Here is a 19,994-nt window from a genome sequence, read left to right as displayed (position 1 = left end):
CCATACATTTTCCCTGACACCCAAGAGTACTCGTTACATTTTTAATGCTTAGCAGGACAGGAAAATTGTCAAAATCACACACTTATCAAGTGGTCCTCTGTAGCTCAATTGGTAGAGCATGGCGCTTGTAACGCCAGGGTAGTGGGTTCGATCCCCGGGACCACCCATACGTAAAAATGTATGCACGCATGACTGTAAGTCGCTTTGGATAAAAGCGTCTGCTAAATGGCATATTATTATTATTATATTAACACCACTGGTCAGCCGTACTGCCTCTGATCTGACGGACTCACTAAACACACATGCTTCATTTGTAAATTATATCAGAGTGTTGGAGTGTGCCCCTTGCGATCCGTGAATAAAAAATGGTGCCGTCTGGTTTGCTTAATATAAGGAATTTAAAATTATTATACTTTTGATACTTAAGTAGATTTAAAACCAAATACTTTTACTCAAGTAGTATTTTACAGGGTGACTTTCACTTGAGTCATTTTCTATTAAGGCATCTTTACTTTTACTCAAGTATGACAATTGGGTACTCCCCCCCCCACCCCAACTGGTGAATGCATTGCAACGCTGACACGCAACATATCTGAGTTCTATCATGCAACACAGTAATAAGACTGAAAAACGTTTTTATTTCACAGAATATAAAATATGAGGTATTTCAGGATTCTGTGCAATGCTACATTGGATTAATTATGAACAAAGAAAAACATTTCTGTCACTAAATGCATTAGAAAGTGTGTTGGAACAAAGCAGACATTAGAAAAAGCAGTCTAATAGACATTGTGAATCTAAACTGTAACGTAAAAACTCTTCAAACTAACAGGTAAAAAGTGAAACCTTCAACATGAAAGCCATCTTCAACAAACATGAAACTACTGAAAGAAATTCATGACATGTTTGGTTTGTCATTGAAGTTCAGACATATAACCTATTTCATTGTAAACAGTTGATGCGTCCCATTCATCCAAATATGATCATCTCAAAACCACCAGTATATAAAAATTTGACCTTTACATAAAAGTAAAACATTTGGCACAGTGATCATAAGATAGTTGCACCACATTAACAAATGTGTAAACAGCTACAGATCAGCCCTACTTGGCTGGTGACCTCACAAGAGAAGAGTGAGAAAGTTAAGTCCGCGAAAATAAATCAACCAATAAAATAAGTGAAGAGAACAAAAAAAACAATAATACATAAATAAATACTTAAAGAAGCATGAAACTTAAGCGTGAATATAAACGTATAAGTCATATTTATCATCATATAAATGTGATTTTTATTTGTTACAATCACCCTCTCAATCAAAACATCCTATAACTCGAAACGAGTTATTCTGCTTGCCTCGTCATAAATAACATGGAAGAGAAGGGGGAGCTTCGCTTCCGATGCCGTTCGCGCCATCCATAGGGACAATGGAATTCCTCAAGGATGCCGTGGTGTGGGACCATTCTACGGAAGGGGGACCTCAGGGGCTGTTGGGGGGTGGCATGTGAAGAAACAAACATATCCCTTTAATTAGCTCAACAGGAAGCCCTGTAGAACTTATTGACTGACAGCTGACCCCTCCCCCCTTGTTGTTCTGAATTCCAGGAGGGCCATTCTGAATTCCTGCAGGGCCATTCTGAATTGTAAGCAGGCCAGCGAGAGCCTGGTGTATCAGTGTCATATCATGGTGGTGTAATGGCTGACTGTTGGGCCAATGCAGTGGAGCCAAGTGTTTGTCAGTCATTCAGAGAGAGGAGAGGAAGTCTTTGAGTCCTCCCCTTGGTCTTGGTCTTCTGGTTGTCCTCCAGCATGAGGAACCGCTTGAGGCGGGAGAAGGCAGACTTCACGCTGGCGGGCTTGGAGGTCGAGGAGGAACTGGTGGTCTCAGAGGATATTGACCTGGAAATACAGTCATGTCAGAATCTGCACACTGACACAGATTAAAGGTGACCTATTGAAAAGTATAGGACCACACATTGTCCATCAGTTTAGTGATATCATCTATTGCCCTCACTTACCAAGAAGTCCCTTAAATGCTGATTTTCACCTCGGCGAGACGTAGCCTATATCAATAAAATAGTTGACAATTTAGGTACCAGATGCCTGGTATTGTTTGTTTACCTTGGCGTACTGCAGGCTGTCTTGTCTTTGGAGGCAGACTTTGGTATGCCCATGGCATTGGTTCTGTTGGTGGACTGGGGAGTCTTGCGTTTGCCTGTGCTCCCGTGGCTCTTGGAGAGAGCGGCCATGAAGTCCCTGTTGACACCGTTGTGCCTGGCCGTGTTGTTATAGGTATGGCAGGTAGCCATCTGGGATGGGGAGAGGAGGATGGGATGAGATTATAAGCACGAGTAATGTTGACAAACTCATTGTTTCGATTAAATTTCACATAAGGAACATGATTCTCCTGTGGAGATTATGTTTCTTTCCAAATCGATCCTTAAGAGGACACAAAGACCCTATCGGCCCTGGTCAAAAGTAATGCACTAAATAGGGAATAGATTAATGATTTCAGAGGTTTAAAAAACCCCAGAAAGGAACAATATAAACCGTTACTTTTTTGGGGTTCGAACCGGTTCAGAACTTCATTTTGCTGGTTGGAACTGAACAAAAAAAAAAGTGTTATTTTCAGAGCTAAACAATTAGAAAAATAATATTGGTTCCAACCCCTGCTCAAGAGACTGTCTCTCAGTCATTCTCCTTTCGTCTCACCCTCTGCCCTCCTTCTCACAGCAGATCATTACTTAGAAGACAGTTTTCCTCCTGAGACCATTCACTTACTAAACATCTGCTGTGTTTTTATCTCTGCAACTATGCTTTAAAGGCTACAAAATGGCCTGTGTAATGTGTCATACGGACTTTTGCATTTCAAATATTTCCTCATTGTGCTTTTCCATTAAATATTGTGTACAAGTAAATCAAATGCAATGAGGCACATGCAAAGCCTATGAAATCTAGCCTAATATATTTATTATATGGCATTGGAAATGTAATACACACTTGAAACTAAGCCGCTGGGAGTCAATGTCAATGTTGTTCCAGTGATCCAATACTGATTGGCATCTACTGGAGCCCTGCCTGTCCTGCCCGACAACAACCATTTGTGGCCTGAACGTTTAAAGTGCGTGGGGTCGTTTTATGAGTTGGGTCTATAAACAGCGACACAAACGGCCTGTCACACGGTCCACTGAAACTTTACCAGCCTATAACGTGCCCTGCAGCACACAAACAGAACAGGCATCAGTCCGTCACCAAATCCTTACTCAAGCAGATCAAAAAGTGTTAGTGTTACATTTGTTGTAACATAACGATGACGAAATCAAGTAAATCTACCCCACCCAACGACGTCAGGACTCCCCTAATCTCTCGTGGATAGACTACGTAAACATACACGTAAACATGTACATCTGACCAAATTACGCAAGATTTTAGTTCTGTGTTAACCGAGATAAGGACACCCCAAAAACAACAAATTCAACATCACTGACAAGCACATCCCAAATGACATCCCAAACATTTGATACCAACATCCATAATTTCCCTGAGCCAAACTGCACCCATAGGTGTTACGCGAAACAGAAACAAAAACGCAGTGTCAGTAGATTCTGAGTCAGGCTGTTGAGCGTGCTGAATGCTGATGCTGTGCAAAACAACTCACCGAGACGAAGGTAGCCATACTGCTGAGGATAGACTATAGAGTCTAACAGATGGCAGAATAGTTTCTCTAAACCAGGTGACAGAAGTTCTCAGAGTAAAGTTTCGCTGATTCAGTGATGACCTAGCAGACGTAAGTATAAAAAAAAAACAGAGCTTCTCTCTATCTATGTGACTGTCTGAGAGAATGTTTATTACTGAGCCTGGTGTATCCAGTTTTATAAAGCAGAGAGCAGCCGAGCCCACCTGGAGCCCAACAGCTGTTCAGCCAATCTTTCAACAGCAGGGGCGGAAGGGGGCTGGGCGTGTAAATGTTTTTGACTCCCGCGGTTGTGTTGTCACGGACTGTCACTTCCCATGCCAACAATCCTAATCCATACTCACATCCTCCAGAAAACTCTGGATTAAAGTGCTCCCCCCCCCGAAAAGGTTGCCCTATTTAGATAGGTGGTGGTTGGCCGGGTTAGATAAGGCCATATAGGGAAGTTAGTCAATGGTGATATGTCCAAAAATCTGCACAATCAGGTGTGCTATTTTCACATATCATCATACACATCATATTTTGACCATATTAGTATTAGTTCAACCAATTTTCAAATGATAAAAGCACCATACAGACACAGTGACAGTCTTTGATAGTGGAACCTAGCAGGTGTGCCAATGACACTATGCATTTGTAAAGCTCATTTTCGTTGGTATCCACTTGTTTTCTCATCTGACATTTTGTGAAATCACATACAGTAAGTATTAAAGGGGAAGTTCAGTATTTTACAACATCATGTTAGATGGGTCCTCACCCTGAAGGTAGTCTATGGGCCAGACGAAACTGTAATCTATGGTTTGGTTTTCTCTGAACAGCCACTACAAACTTCAGCTAACTTTAGCCACAGATAGCTAGCTCACTCCCATTTATTGTTAGCTAGCGGTGGCTAAAATTAGCTGAAGTTTGTGGTGTCTGTTAAAAGAAAACAGAGCCATGGATGACAGTTTATCCTAGCCCATAGTCTACTTTCAGGGTGAGGAACCATTTAACATTGAGTTGAAAAATACTGAATGTATATGTGAACAATATATTTGGACTGGGGACAAGAACTGTGTGCCACCTACGTTGAGGGGAAAAAAACAACCCTGGCCTAAAAATGACCACCACTAGTACAGAATGTCCTACTGATCTACAGTGCCTTGCAAAAGTATTCATCCCCCTTGGCGTTTTTCCTATTTTGTTGCATTACAACCTGTAATTTAAATGGATTTTTATTTGGATTTAATCTAATGGACATACACAAAATAGTCAAAATTGGTGAAGTGAAATGAAAAAAATAACTTGCTTCAAAAAATTCTAAAAAATAAATAAAGGAAAAGTTGTGCGTGCATATGTATTCACCCCCTTTGCTATGAAGGCCCTAAATAAGATCTGGTGCAACCAATTACCTTCAGAAGTCACATAATTAGTTAAATAAAGTCCACCTGTGTGCAATCTAAGTGTCACATGATCTGTCACATGATCTCAGTATATATACACCTGTTCTGAAAGGCCCCAGAGTCTGCAACACCACTAAGCAAGGGGCACCACCAAGCAAGGGGCGCCATGAAGACCAAGGAGCTCTCCAAACACGTCAGGAAAAAGTTGTGGAGAAGTACAGATCAGGGTTGGGTTATAAAAAAAAAAAAAAAACTTTGAACATCCCACGGAGCACAATTAAATCCATTATTAAAAAATGGAAAGAATATGGCACCACAACAAACCTGCCAAGAGAGGGCCGCCCATCAAAACTCACGGACCAGGCAAGGAGGGAATTAATCAGAGAGGCAACAAAGAGACCAAAGATAACCCTGAAGGAGCTGCAAAGCTCCACAGCGGAGATTGGAGTATCTGTCCATAGGACCACTTTAAGCCGTACACTCCACAGAGCTGGGCTTTACAGAAGAGTGGCAAGAAAAAAGCCATTGCTTAAAGAAAAAAATAAGCCATGTGGGAGACTCCCCAAACATATGGAATAAGGTACTCTGGTCAGATGAGACTAAAATTGAGCTTTTTGGCCATCAAGGATAAACACTATGTCTGGTGCAAACCCAACACCTCTCATCACCCCAAGAACACCATCCCCACATTGAAGCATGGTGGTGGCAGCATCATGCTGTGGGGATGTTTTTCTTCAGCAGGGACTGGGAAACTGGTCAGAATTGAAGGAATGATGGATGGCGCTAAATACAGGGAAATTCTTGAGGGAAACCTGTTTGTCTTCCAGAGATTTGAGACTGGGACGGAGGTTCACCTTCCAGCAGGACAATGACCCTAAGCATATTGCTAAGGCAACACTTGAGTGGTTTAAGGGGAAACATTTAAATATCTTGGAATGGCCTAGTCAAAGCCCAGACCTCAATCCAATTGAGAATCTGTGGTATGACTTAAAGATTGCTGTACACCAGCAGAACCCTTCCAACTTGAAGGAGCTGGAGCAGTTTTGCCTTGAAGAATGGGCAAAAATCCCAGTGGCTAGATGTGCCAAGCTTATAGAGACATACCCCAAGAGACTTGCAGCTCTAATTGCTGCAAAAGGTGGCTCTACAAAGTATTGACTTTGGGGGGGTGAATAGTTATGCACGCTCAAGTTTTTTTTGTTTTTCTTAATTCTTGTTTGTTTCACAATTTTTTTTATTTTGCATCTTCAAAGTGGTAGGCATGTTGTGTATATTAAATGATACAAACCCCCCAAAAATAAATTTTAATTCCAGGTTGTAAGGCAACAAAATAGGAAAAATGCCAAGGGGGGTGAATACTTTCACAAGCCACTGTATATCAATACATAACTTTACTTAGGCTGATTCATATCTGCTATGCAGCCTTTGTATAAAAGAAGACAGTAAAAGTTATAGGTGATCATAACAAAAAATCTATAAATACAACAGTGCCATGGAGACAAGATGTGAACAGCAATGACTACTAACTTTATGTCAGTCCCAGAATAGGCCACCAATGGAAACTTCAGTTGACAGATGGCTGGGCTCATTTCAAGCTGTAGTGAGGAGAGCCCACAATAAAAGCCTCCCCATCAGAAACATTACTCCAAATCCCCCTCAAAATAGCCTATGCTCCCCTAAACGTTTAAATATAACAATCGGATCAAAAACAATATTAAGGGTGGATAAAACATTAAGAACACCTGCTCTTTGCATGACATAGGCTGACCATGTGGATCCAGGTGAAAGCTATGATCCCTTATTGATGACACTTGTTAAATCCACTTCAATCAGTGTAGACGAAGGGGAGGAGACCGGTCAAAGAAGGATTTTTAAGCCTTGAGACATGGATTGTGTATGTGTGCCATTCAGAGGGTGAATGGGCAAGACAAAATATTTAAGTGCCTTTGAACTGGGTATGGTAGTAGGTGCCAGGCGCACCGGTTTGAGTGTGTCAAGAACTGCAACGCTGCTGGGTTTTTCACGCTCAACAGTTTCCCATCTGTATCAAGAATTGTCCACCACCCAAAGGACATCCAGCCAACATTACACATCGGTGGGAAGCGTTGGAGTCAACATGGGCTAGCATTCCTGTGGGCAAAAGGGGGATGCAACTCAATATTAGGAAGGTGTTCCTAAGATTTTGTACACTCTGAGTATGTCTGATAATGGAGACATCGCTGGTACACTCACTCTGCAGGTTGTCCATACTTGGTATCCCCTTACACTTTTTGATCACGTAATGTCCATGATTGGCTAGTAGGGAGTCCACACACTTAAGCCCAATGTCCATACTGGCATACCATTTAGAATGCATGCCTAATATATTGCTTCATACCAAGAAATATGCAAGTGTGGATAGTTCTTTAGACACTAAAAGGGAAGAACTCAATCCAACAGAGAATGCTGCCTTTAAGGCAGGGGTGTCAAACTAATTCCACGGAGGGCCAAGTGTCTGCAGGTTGTTTTTTTTCCTTTCAATTAAGACCTAGACAACCTGCTGAGGGGAGTTCCTTACTAATTAGTGACCTTAATTAATCAATCAAGTACAAGGGTGGAGTGAAAACCTGCAGACACTCGGCCCTCCATGGAATGAGTTTGACACTCCTTAAGGAGTTTAGAGAGGAGGAGGCGAAGGGGGTGAGTGTGTCTAGGCTGCCCAGGCACCTCTGGTGGACAGGCTAACATCATCAGCTGGCAGGCGATACCATACTCTATCTAGTGACATGACAGATCCTAAGAAAAGCTTATTTTGCCCAGTGATGATTTGCACATGGTCTGGTATGACTGACTGAGAGAGAGAGATTGTAGCTAGGCTTTTTTCTCCCTCCTCTAACTTAGCTCTACCCAACCATAAATCCACCACGAAAATCAACACAAAAACACGCCAACCCCCTCCGGAAAGACCTATCAATGACATGTTCGTCGAATAGTGATGAAAACCATGACACCGACCCAATGAAATCTTGCCTAATCATGTGCGGTGTCAATCTAATTTAACCCTAATCCTGTGGCATGCATCGTCTGTGTTGAATACCTACAGTGGCATGTGAAAGTATTCACCCCCCTTGGCATTTTTCCTATTTTCCCTATAATTCCAGTTACAACCTGGAATTTAAATTGATTTTTGGGGGGTTTGTATCATTTGATTTACACAACATGCCTACCACTTTGAAGATTCCAAATATTTTTTCTTGTGAAACAAACAAGAAATAAGACAAAAAAACAGAAAACTTGAGCGTGCATAACTATTCACCCCCCCAAAGTCAATACTTTGTAGAGCCAACTTTTGCAGCAATTACAGCTGCAAGTCTCTTGGGGTATGTCTCTATAAGCTTGGCACATCTAGCCACTGGGATTTTTGCCCATTCTTCAAGGCAAAACTGCTCCAGCTCCTTCAAGTTGGATGGGTTCCGCTGGTGTACAGCAATCTTTAAGTCATACCACAGATTCTCAATTGGATTGAGGTCTGGGCTTTGACTAGGCCATTCCAAGACATTTAAATGTTTCCCCTTAAACCACTCAAGTGTTGCTTTAACAGTATGCTTATGGTCATTGTCCTGCTGGAAGGTTTCCCTCAAGAATTTCCCTGTATTTAGCGCCATCCATCATTCCTTCAATTCTGACCAGTTTCCCAGTCCCTGCTGAAGAAAAACATCCCCACAGCATGATGCTGCCACCACCATGCTTCAATGTGGGGATGGTGTTCTCGGGGTGATGAGAGGTGTTGGGTTTGCGCCAGACATAGCGTTTTCCTTGATGGCCAGAAAGCTCAATTTTAGTCTCATCTGACCAGAGTACCTTCTTCCATATGTTTGGGGAGTCTCCCACATGCCTTTTGGCGAACACCAAACGTGTTTGCTTATTTTTTTCTTTAAGCAATGGCTTTTTTCTGGCCATTCTTCCGTAAAGCCCAGCTCTGTGGAGTGTATGGCTTAAAGTTGTCCTATGGACAGATACTCCAATCTCTGCTGTGGAGCTTTGCAGCTCCTTCAGGGTTATCTTTAGTCTCTTTGTGCTTCTCTGATTAATGCCCTCCTTGCCTGGTTCGTGAGTTTTGGTGGGCGGCCCTCTCTTGGTAGGTTTGTTGTGGTGCCATATTCTTTCCATTTTTTAAATAATGGATTTAATGTTGCTCTGTGGGATGTTCAAAGTTTCTGATATTTTTTTATTACCCAACCCTGATCTGTACTTCTCTACAACTTTGTCCCTGACCTATTTGGAGAGCTCCTTGGTCTTCATGGTGCTGCTTGCTTGGTGGTGCCCCTTGCTTAGTGGTGTTGCAGACTCTGGGGCCTTTCAGAACAGGTGTATATATACTGAGATCATGTGACAGATCATGTGACACTTAGATTGCACACAGGTGGACTTTATTTAACTAATTATGTGACTTCTGAAGGTAATTGGTTGCACCATATCTTATTTAGGGGCTTCATAGCAAAGGGGGTGAATAAATAAGCACGAACCACTTTTTCGTTATTTATTTTGTAGAATGTTTTTAATTTCACTGTTTTGTGTATGTCCATTACATGAAATCGAAATAAAAATCCATTTAAATTACAGGTTGTAATGCAACAAAATAGGAAAAACGCCAAGGGAGGTGAATACTTTTGCAAGGCACTGTACATGTGAGTCACTGGCTAAGGAGAGTGCAGTGCGTTCATCAGCTCATTAAAACCTGTTGATTCTGGCTTGGGTGCAGGGGTAAAGGCATAGAGCAGTCTAGCAGCATGTAAACTGAGGGTAGGTAGATCTGAGGGGGCCTATACATCTGCTAGTTTGACAGGGCTCAGGATAGGCTAGATATGTGCCTAGTATGTGCAGTCCGAGCATTTGAAGGGCAAACTCCTAAACAAAAACAGAAGCTCCAATAAAATACCTAAAAGTTGAACCCTTCACCACTGAGCGTAAACAAACACTTCTAGAAGTCAAAGGTCACCAATGCATGCAGAAGAAAAAAAGAAAAAAACGTTGAACACTCCCACCTTTTCAGAATATCTATCCCTATCTGTGAACATAAACAAACACGACTAAGCAAAGATCACCATTTCATGACCAATCATTAAATAGCACACGTCAATCTACTCGATCCACCAACTGAAGACCAAAAGTAAACCCCTTCTACCTTTCCAGAATGTCTGTCTCCTCCTTTGAGTGTAAACAAACACGCCTAGAGAAAGGTAAACAATTCATGACCAATAACTTGGCTAACTGCACGTGCAACCTACGTATTTAAGCAATTAAAGAGGCCTTGTGATGAAATGAGGTCAACGTCTATTAATTCCATCCCAATTAAATTTGCATTGCAGTTTCAGGTTGTGGTGATGAGTGAGTGGGAACTCAAACCCTCCTCTCCTCTGGATTCCTATGCAGCCCCATACAGCCATACAGTCCTTCCCTCCTGTTCCCCAGCAACAGAGGCTCTGGGGTGAAGTTTCCCCTCCTCCCCAATCCTAACCTTAACCATTAGTGGCGTAAATGTAAAACTGACCCAAGATCAGCGTCTATCTTAGGGGCAACTTCTCCCTATGCTGCACCAGACCTCCAGAGAGAGACAGGTCAGCAGTAGCCTAGATCCTTTTGGACTAGACTGATGATCATGCCTGGAATGCCAACAGCACCTGCTGGGTCTTTTAGACTTTAGCATTCAAGCAGCAAAATGTACCACATATATTTATATGTGAACAGGGGTCATAATCAATTTCCTCCTTGCATATTTCATAAGTTATCTTCCTTTGATCTAAATCAGGGATGGGCCGGCGGATTAATTCCAAAATACATATAGAAGCACAGACACATACAGAGACAAGCACTTCCGAACAACATGCATGCTAACAAACTCTCAGACACACACACACCAATCAATCCTGCAGATGGGCTCTTTGTCTTCTATTAATAGGCTATGTTCCATAAATACCAGCCTCTCTCTCTCCTCCCCCCCCCCCCCCCCCCCCCCCCCCCCCCCCCCCCGCCTTTCTCTCCCCCCTCCCTCCCTTTCCTCCCTCCCTCCCTCCCTCCCACTCTCTCTCAGTCCTCCCTGTGCTGCCCCAGGCCAGGCCAGGCTGGTTGCTGTGCTGCGATGACCTTGTCTCTGGGGCTTCAACAGGCATCACTGCCCTTGACTCCTCCAGCATTGGTGGATGGTGCTGGCACACTGGGTTTACAGTGAGTGGGGAGATTCGGAACACATCGATACACCAAAGCCCAGAGCACTGAGGATGGATCGATACAAAGCCTGCACAGTCACAGCACTCCATTTCCTTAAACATGACATGGCCAATAGTTTAGTCCTTCTGCTCTAAACTATGGCAGTGTCCCACTTCTTTTAAAGCGTGCACTTTCACACTCCCCTTCATGGTAGGAAGAAGTGTGAAGAATTGGGATGCACACAGGGTTTGAGCTAGACTGGAAAACCCTCAGGAAGCTGGTTTGGAGACTGGAGAGAGATGCCCTTTGAGGGCGTTGACAGATGCATAATGTAGACAACGACGGGCTGGCTTTAGCTGGTTTTGGATGTCATGTTGTTGTTCTGCTTTCATTTCCAGAGGTAACGACAGGTGGACAGAGTGGCACGTGTTGAATGGATACAGGATGGTGTGACAGCGTCTGGAAAAAGAGGAACCCTTTTCCTTACCCTCTTGTTCAAAAGTAGTGCACTATGTGGGGGGATACGGTGCCATTTGGGACGCGGGCAGCGCATGTACTGACACAATCTGATACAGTACTAAACAGCAGGAGTTTGTGATGTAGGGGTAGGGCTCAAACAACATGCCCACCCTCCTGGATGCCCTTCTACGATACTGCCATATCACATGATGTCGTTATGATGCAGTGGAAAGAGAAGGAGAAGGGCTGAACCCTTACCGCTGGTTGGCATGCCATAGAGGGGGACAGGAGGTATCTGGTTGGCATGCCATAGAGGGGGACAGGAGGTATCTGGTTGGCATGCCATAGAGGGGGACAGGAGGTATCTGGTTGGCATGCCATAGAGGGGGACAGGAGGTATCTGGTTGGCATGCCATAGAGGGGGACAGGAGGTATCTGGTTGGCATGCCATAGAGGGGGACAGGAGGTATCTGGTTGGCATGCCATAGAGGGGGACAGGAGGTATCTGGTTGGCATGCCATAGAGGGGGACAGGAGGTATCTGGTTGGCATGCCATAGAGGGGGACAGGAGGTATCTGGTTGGCATGCCATAGAGGGGGACAGGAGGTATCTGGTTGGCATGCCATAGACGGGGACATGAGGTATCTGGTTGGCATGCCATAGACGGGGACATGAGGTATCTGGTTGGCATGCCATAGAGGGAGACAGGAGGTATCTGGTTGGCATGCCATGAAAACTAACACAGTGAGTGTAGATATAACACTGATCCCAGATCCCAGTGTGTGTGTGTATATATGTGTGACAGCATTGCATGTCAGGCAGCAGTGTGTGTGTGTGTGTGTATATATGTGCGACAGCATTGCATGTCAGGCAGCAGTGTGTGTGTGGCTGCAGTTTTGGTGTGTCGGTGTGAGATGCTTAAAATAATTCATTTAACACCTGGCAAATCCCTACACGTGAGCTAAGCGTTTTCATCTGAGCGTAGCGGGTTTCCTCCTGCGTGCATGTCTAAAATGCCTCCAAGGCCATCGCCCTCCCATCTCCCTTTGTCGTCTGGTCGCTTCTCACTCTCTCCGGGTGTCAAAGCCCACGAGTGACACATTGTTCCGCCTGCTCTCCTGTCAACTCGAGGCAGATGCTCCGGTTGGGGAGGAAGAAGAGGGGAAAGTATGACAGTATAGTAAAGTATGACATGACAAGGAGTCAGAGGAATGAGCTGAATGCAGGTCGGGGTACCAGACAAGGGAAAGGGGACCCAGGGGACCCAGGGGGCTCACTCTGTCGCTGGTATTTTCAATATACAGTGCATTCGGAAAGTATTCAGACCCCTTGACTTTTTCCACATTTTGTTATAAAATGGATTAACAAAAAATAAAATAAAACTCAATTTACACACAATACCTCACAATGACAAAGCAAAAACTGGTTTTTAGTTTAGTTTATAGTTTGGCAAATGTATAAAAAAAAACAAAAAACTGAAATATCAGATTTACATAAGTATTCAGACCCTTTACTCAGTACTTTGTTGAAGCACCTTTGGCAGCGATTACAGCCTCGAGTCTTCTTGGGTATGACGCTACAACCTTGGCACACCTGTATTTAGGGAGTTTCTCCCATTCTTCTCTGCAGATCCTCTCAAGCTCTGTCAGGTTGGATGGGGAGCGTTGCTGCACAGCTATTTTCAGGTTTTTCCAGAGATGTTAGATCGGGTTCAAGTCCGGGCTCTGGCTGAGCCACTCAAGGACATTCAGAGACTTGTCCCGAAGCCACTCCTGCATTGTATTGGCTGTGTGCTTAGGGGGTCGTTGTCCTGTTGGAAGGTGAACCTTGGCCCCAGTCTGAGGTCCTGAGCACTCTGGAGCAGGTTTTCATCAAGGATCTCTCTGTACTTTGCTCCGTTCATCTTTCCCTCGATCCTGACTAGTCTCCCAGTCCCTGCCCCTGAAAAACATTCCCACAGCATGATGCTGCCACCACCATGCTTCACCATAGGGATGGTGCCAGGTTTCCTCCAGACGTGACACTTGGCATTCAGGCCAAAGAGTTTAATCTTGGTTTCATCAGACCAGAGAATCTTGTTTCCCATGGTCTGACAGTCTTTAGGTGCCTTTTGACAAACTCCAAGCGGGCTGTCATGTGCCTTTTACAGAGGAGTGGCTTCCATCTGGCCACTCTACCATAAAGGCCTGATTGGTGGAGTGCTACAGAGATGGTTGTCCTTCTGGAAGGTTCTCCCATCTCCACACTCTGGAACTCTGGAGCTCTGTCAGAGTGACCGTCGGGTTCTTGGTCGCCTCCCTGACCAAGGCCCTTCTCCCCTGATTGCTCAGTTTGGCCAGGCAGCCAGCTCTAGGACGAGTATTGGTGATTTTAAACTTCTTCCATTTAATAATGATTGAGGCCATTTAATAATGATTGAGGCCACCTTCTCAAAAAACCAACACTCGACCCCTCTGATGTCAACAACTACAGACCAGTATCCCTTCTTTCTTTTCTTTCCAAAACTATTGAGCGTGCCGTCTTTAGCCAACTCTCTTGCTATCTCTCTCAGAATGACCTTCTTGATCCAAACCAATCAGGTTTCAGGACTGGTCATTCAACTGAGACTGCTCTTCTCTGTGTCACGGAGACTCTCCGCACTGCTAAAGCTAACTCTCTCTCCTCTGCTCTTGTCCTTCTAGACCTGTCTGCTGCCTTTGATACTGTGAACCATCAGATCCTCCTCTCCACCCTCTCCGAGCTGGGCATCTCCGGCGCGGCTCACTCCTGGATTGCGTCCTACCTGACCGGTCGCTCCTACCAAGTGGCGTGGCGAGAAGCTGTCTCCGCACCACGTGCTCTCACCACTGGTGTCCCCCAGGGCTCAGTTCTAGGCCCTCTCCTTTTCTCCCTATACACCAAGTCACTTGGCTCTGTCATATCCTCACATGGCCTTTCCTATCATTGCTACGCTGACGATACACAACTAATCTTCTCCTTTCCCCCTTCTGATAACCAGGTGGCGAATCGCATCTCTGCATGTCTGGCAGACATATCAGTATGGATGACGGATCACCACCTCAAGCTGAACCCTGGCAAGACGGAGCTGCTCTTCCTCCCGGGGAAGGACTGCCCGTTCCATGATCTCGCCATCACGGTTGACAACTCCGCTGTGTCCTCCTCCCAGAGTGCGAAGAGCCTAGGCGTGACCCTGGACAACACCCTGTCGTTCTCCGCCAACATCAAGGCGGTGACCCGCTCCTGCAGGTTCATGCTCTACAACATTCGGAGAGTACGACCCTGCCTTACACAGGAAGCGGCACAGGTCCTAATCCAGGCACTTGTCATCTCCCGTCTGGACTACTGCAACTCGCTGTTGGCTGGCCTCCCTGCCTGTGCCATTAAACCCCTACAACTCATCCAGAATGCCGCAGCCCGTCTGGTGTTCAACCTTCCCAAGTTCTCTCACGTCACCCCCCTCCTCCGCACACTCCACTGGCTTCCAGTTGAAGCTCGCATCCGCTACAAGACCATGGTGCTTGCCTATGGAGCAGTGAGGGGAACGGCACCTCTGTACCTTCAGGCTCTGATCAGTCCCTACACCCAAACGAGGGCATTGCGTTCATCCACCTCTGGCCTGCTGGCTCCCCTTCCTCTGCGGAAGCATAGCTCCCGCTCAGCCCAGTCAAAACTGTTCGCTGCTCTGGCACCCCAATGGTGGAACAAGCTCCCTCACGACGCCAGGACAGCGGAGTCACTCACCACCTTCCGGAGACATTTGAAACCCCACCTCTTTAAGGAATACCTGGGATAGGATAAAGTATTCCTTCTAACCCCCCCCGCCCCAAATTATAAAGTGGTTATCCCACTGGCTATAGGGTGAACGCACCAATTTGTGAGTCGCTCTGGCTAAGAGCGTCTGCTAAATGACGTTAATGTGCCCTTGAGCAAGGCACTTAACCCTAATTGCTCCTGTAAGTCGCTCTGGATAAGAGCGTCTGCTAAATGACTAAAATGTAATGTAAATGTGTTCTTGGGGACCTTCAATGCTGCAGAAATATTTGGTACCCTTCCCCAGATCTGTGCCTCGACACAATCCTGTCTCGGAGTTCTACGGACAATTCCTTCGACCTCATGGCTTGATTTTTGCTTTGACATGCACTGTCAACTGTGGGAACATGCACCCCCACACCATAACACCTCCTCCTCATGCTTTACGGTGGGAACTACACATGCAGAGATCATCCGTTCACCCACACCGCATCCCACAAAAACACGGCGGTTGGAACCAAAAATCTCAAATTTGGACTCCACCGGTCTAATGTCCATTGCTCGTGTTTCTTGGCCCAAGCAGGTCTCTTCTTATTATTGGTGTCCTTTAGTAGTGGTTTCTTTGCAGCAATTCGACCATGAAGGCCTGATTCACACAGTCCCCTCTGAACAGTTGCTGTTGAGATGTGTCTGTTACTTGAACTCTGTGAAGCATTTATTTGGGCTGCAATGAACTTATCCTCTGCAGCAGAGGTAACTCTGGGTCTTCCATTCCTGTGACGGTACTCATGAGAGCCAGTTTCATCATAGCGTTTGATGTTTTTTGCGGCTGCACTTGAAGAAACTTTAAAAGTTCTTGAAAGTTTCCGTATTGACTGACCTTCATGTCTTAAAGTAATGATGGACTGTCGTTTCTCTTTGCTTATTTGAGCTGTTCTTGCCATAATATGGACTTGGTCTTTTACCAAATAGGGCTATCTAGTGTATGTAAATGTCACATTATAGGGTATTGTGTGTAGATTGATGAGGGGAAAATAAACTATTTAATCCATTTTAGAATAAGGCTGTAATGTAACAAAATGTGGAAAAAGTCAAGGGGTCTGAATACTTTCCGAATGCACTGTATGCTGCTGCTACTCTGTTTATCATACATCCTGATGCCTAGTCACCTTACCCCTATACATATCTACCTCTATCACTCCAGTATCCCTACACATTGTAAATATCTTATTGGAACTGACTGACCCTGTATATAGTATGCTTACTTTCTCGTTCTTATTTCTTATTTTTATAGCTTGTGTGTTTTTGTTCTACCTTATGTTATTTTGAGTATTACATTGTTATTGATTACTGCATTGTTGGGGTAGGAGCTTGCAAGAAAGGCATTTCACTGTACCTGTGCATGTGACATTAAAACCTGAGAGAGAGAGAGAGAGAGAGGGCATCTTCAGAGTGCTGCGCCTGCTTAAGGGGTATCAGTTTTCTCACAACCACGTCTATGGGGGCCTGGTGGCTTCGCACGTACACAGCTTGTGGAGCTCTTCTACACACTGTTATTTTATGCCTGGGCGAGTGACCAGTGACCTTGAAGTTGAAGTTGGAGGGTAAAAATACCTAGGTGAAAAAGCAGCTAAGGAGGACTCACATACCAGGAAGTCACACGACGGAGGGAAAATATATCAACAATATACAGCCAGGTTCATAATTATTGGCACCCTTGATGAAGATGAAAAAAAAGACTGCATAAAATAAATTATAAAAATACTGAGCTATATTGTATGCTAAATTTTTTTGGGAAATTATATTATTTTATACTAACACAAATTCTCAAGATATATATATATTTTTTACAATTAATAAAGAAAATCTCACAAAGAAGGGTGTCAAAATTATTGGCACCCCTGTTTTCAGTACTCAATGACCCTTGGGAGGATAACGACACTGAGGCTTTTTCTCAAATGTTTTATGAGATTGGAAAACACATTGGGATGGATCTTAGACCATTCCACCATAGAGAATCTTTCCAGATCCTTGATATCCTTCGTCTGCGCTTATGGACTTTCCTCTTCAATTCAAACCACAGGTTTTCAATGGGATTCGAGTCTGGAGACTGAGATAGCCATTGAAAAATGATTTTTATGTGTGCTTGGGGTTATTGTCTTGCTGGAAGATCCACTTGCGGCCTCCTCCTGGCAGAGGCAGATCTGAAAAAATGATGTATGGCGGAATGGTCTAAGATCCCTCCGAACGTGTTCTCCAATCTCATAAAATATTTTTGAAAAAGGATCAGTGTCTTTATCCTTGCAAGGGGAGGGTGTTATAGTATTGAAAACAGGGATGCAAACCCCTATCTTTTTGCTATTATTTTTATTACTTGTTAAACAAAATCTCTTTCTCTGAGCAATTGTGTTAGTATAAAATAATATCCCAATTTTTTTTGCATACAATATAGCTCAGTATTTGTATTATTTATTTTAGAGTCTTTGTTACTCGTCGTTATCAAAGTGTGAATAATTATGGACCTGACTGTACATTAATCACACGTTAAAGACAAATGACTGTAAGTGTATACTAGGGGTGTACGTGTGTGCGTGCATTTGTTTGTATGTGTGTGTGTGTGTGGAGACTGGGGAACTCATGTAACCTTCAAAGACAAAACTATCCCCTACAATTTAGTCTTGTACCTTTTACCACAGAATTGGCCAAAATAACGACTTTCTCTGCAAACTACACGTGTCCAACTCTGACATAACCTATGTGCTAATCTCGTTTGGCCTTGTACTTCTCTGTCTCCATGATAGATACCGGGTCTGCTCTAACTAAATGCTTCCTGTTCCTCTGTGATCATTATCTGGATCCTGGCCTATCACATGCGGATCCTGGATGTGATTGTTATCAGACTGGCCTATCACACGCTGACCCTGGCTGTGGTCATTATCTGGCTGGCCTTTCACACGCTGACCCTGTATGCCCTTCCAAGGATTCCTCCTCAATGAGGCTGAACAGAGGAATGTAAAAGCACTGCCGTTGTAAAAAGGTCTTCATCGTTGACATTTGATTGATTTATTGACTCCCTTTTCCCCTTCCTTTCCATCTACAAAGTCAATGGGAGATGGGCCAGACATCGCTAGAGGAAAGGAAGGCGAATTCGTGTACAGTAAAAGAGAATACTGGACCTGATTTGAAAAACATTTGCAGTAGATGTTGCCAGAGATTTTAAATGACGTAGTGTTTCGAGCGATGTGAGTCATCATTAGGCCAATGTCAGATCAGATAGCCTTATCAATCAATGGTACTTTCCCCTTCCGTTCCCCTGATGGAGAAAAATGCCCCTATCTACCCTCTGACCAGCTTCTCAGGGCATGGGGTAGGAGGTTGGACATAGTTTCCTTATCTGAACTGGCTTATCAGTGAAGTGGACGGAAACTGATGAGAACAACTCCATTCCGTGTCTAGTGTCATCTATTCCGGGAATGGTCAATTTCCAATATTATGTAAAAGGTAGAGATAGTGTGGAATTCACTAGACACCCAACAGAAGAAAAGGGACCGGAATGAGGAGGGGCTACCTGAATTCGAAAACGCTCTTTTACGTTGCTAAATGTTTTTTCCTTAGTAAGTTTTTTTTATGTTGCACTAATGAATGACCCACTTTCAGGTACTGGGGATTGATAATGGAGAAGAGGAGTGTTATTAGTCTCACCAGCTCTGAGGAGGAGCCCCTGAACCTCCGTAGGATTTTCATCTGAGCCAGGCTGAGTCTCTTGCCCCTGGGCTCTACACCCTTGCTGAAGCACGTCACTTGGAACACAGACGCATGCGGTGGGTGTCTGGACGACGCCACTGGAAACAGAAGGGGCAGAGCTCTTCTTCAGGGACGGGCTCGAGCTTGGATGGAGCTGGGAGAGGAGAGGGGGGAGAGGAGGGAACAAGTTATATTATATAAACTAAATATTTGGAATTGAATTGAGAGTACAATAAATAGATTGAGTGGGGAACATGAGTATACAATAATAAATAAAAGTGAGGACATCCTGCTATTCTGAGGATGGTCTCTCCTGGGCCGGTTTCCTAAAAGCTAAGTGCATCGTTAGAACCTTTGTAGGAGTGTCGTTAAATCTCAGAGCTGTTTACCAAAACCATCGTTACTAAAGTTGCACTTGAAAACACTTGTTATTTACCAACTGCCTCAGACCACTCATAGAAATGCTACAGTGCCTTCAGAAAGTATTAATACCCCTTGACTTATTTCACATTTTGTTGTGTTAAAGCATGAATTCAAAATGGATTAAATTCCTAGTCCTTGACGATGACAAGCATACCCATAACATGATGCAGAAACCACCATGCTTGAAAACATTAACAGTGGTACTCAGTGTTGGATTTGCCCCAAACATAACGCTTTGTAGTCAGGACATAAAGTTAAATTTCTTTGCCACATTTTTTGCAGTTTTACTTTAGTGCCTTGTTGCAAACACGATGCATGATTTCTTATTTTCCATCTTTTCACTCTGTCATTTAGATTAG

The 19,994-nt window shown here is 44.1% G+C and overlaps 1 pseudogene across 1 annotated transcript; it reads right to left on the bottom strand.

Annotated features, from left to right (window-relative positions):
- Positions 1-674: 674 nt before the first annotated feature.
- Positions 675-3,758, bottom strand: LOC311116338 (UPF0711 protein C18orf21 homolog; annotated as a pseudogene). The gene is made up of 3 exons: positions 3,656-3,758; positions 2,119-2,306; positions 675-1,896 (listed from the first exon to the last, which is right to left on the bottom strand). The product of its transcript is annotated as a UPF0711 protein C18orf21 homolog (transcript).
- Between the last annotated feature and the right edge of the window lie 16,236 nt (positions 3,759-19,994).

Source organism: Coregonus lavaretus (genome assembly GCF_964263955.1).
Source record: "Coregonus lavaretus genome assembly, contig: HAP1_SCAFFOLD_1017, whole genome shotgun sequence".
Classification (NCBI taxonomy): Eukaryota; Metazoa; Chordata; class Actinopteri; order Salmoniformes; family Salmonidae; genus Coregonus; species Coregonus lavaretus.
Note: the sequence above shows the minus strand (reverse complement) of the source record. Positions and strands in the feature narration are given on the sequence as shown.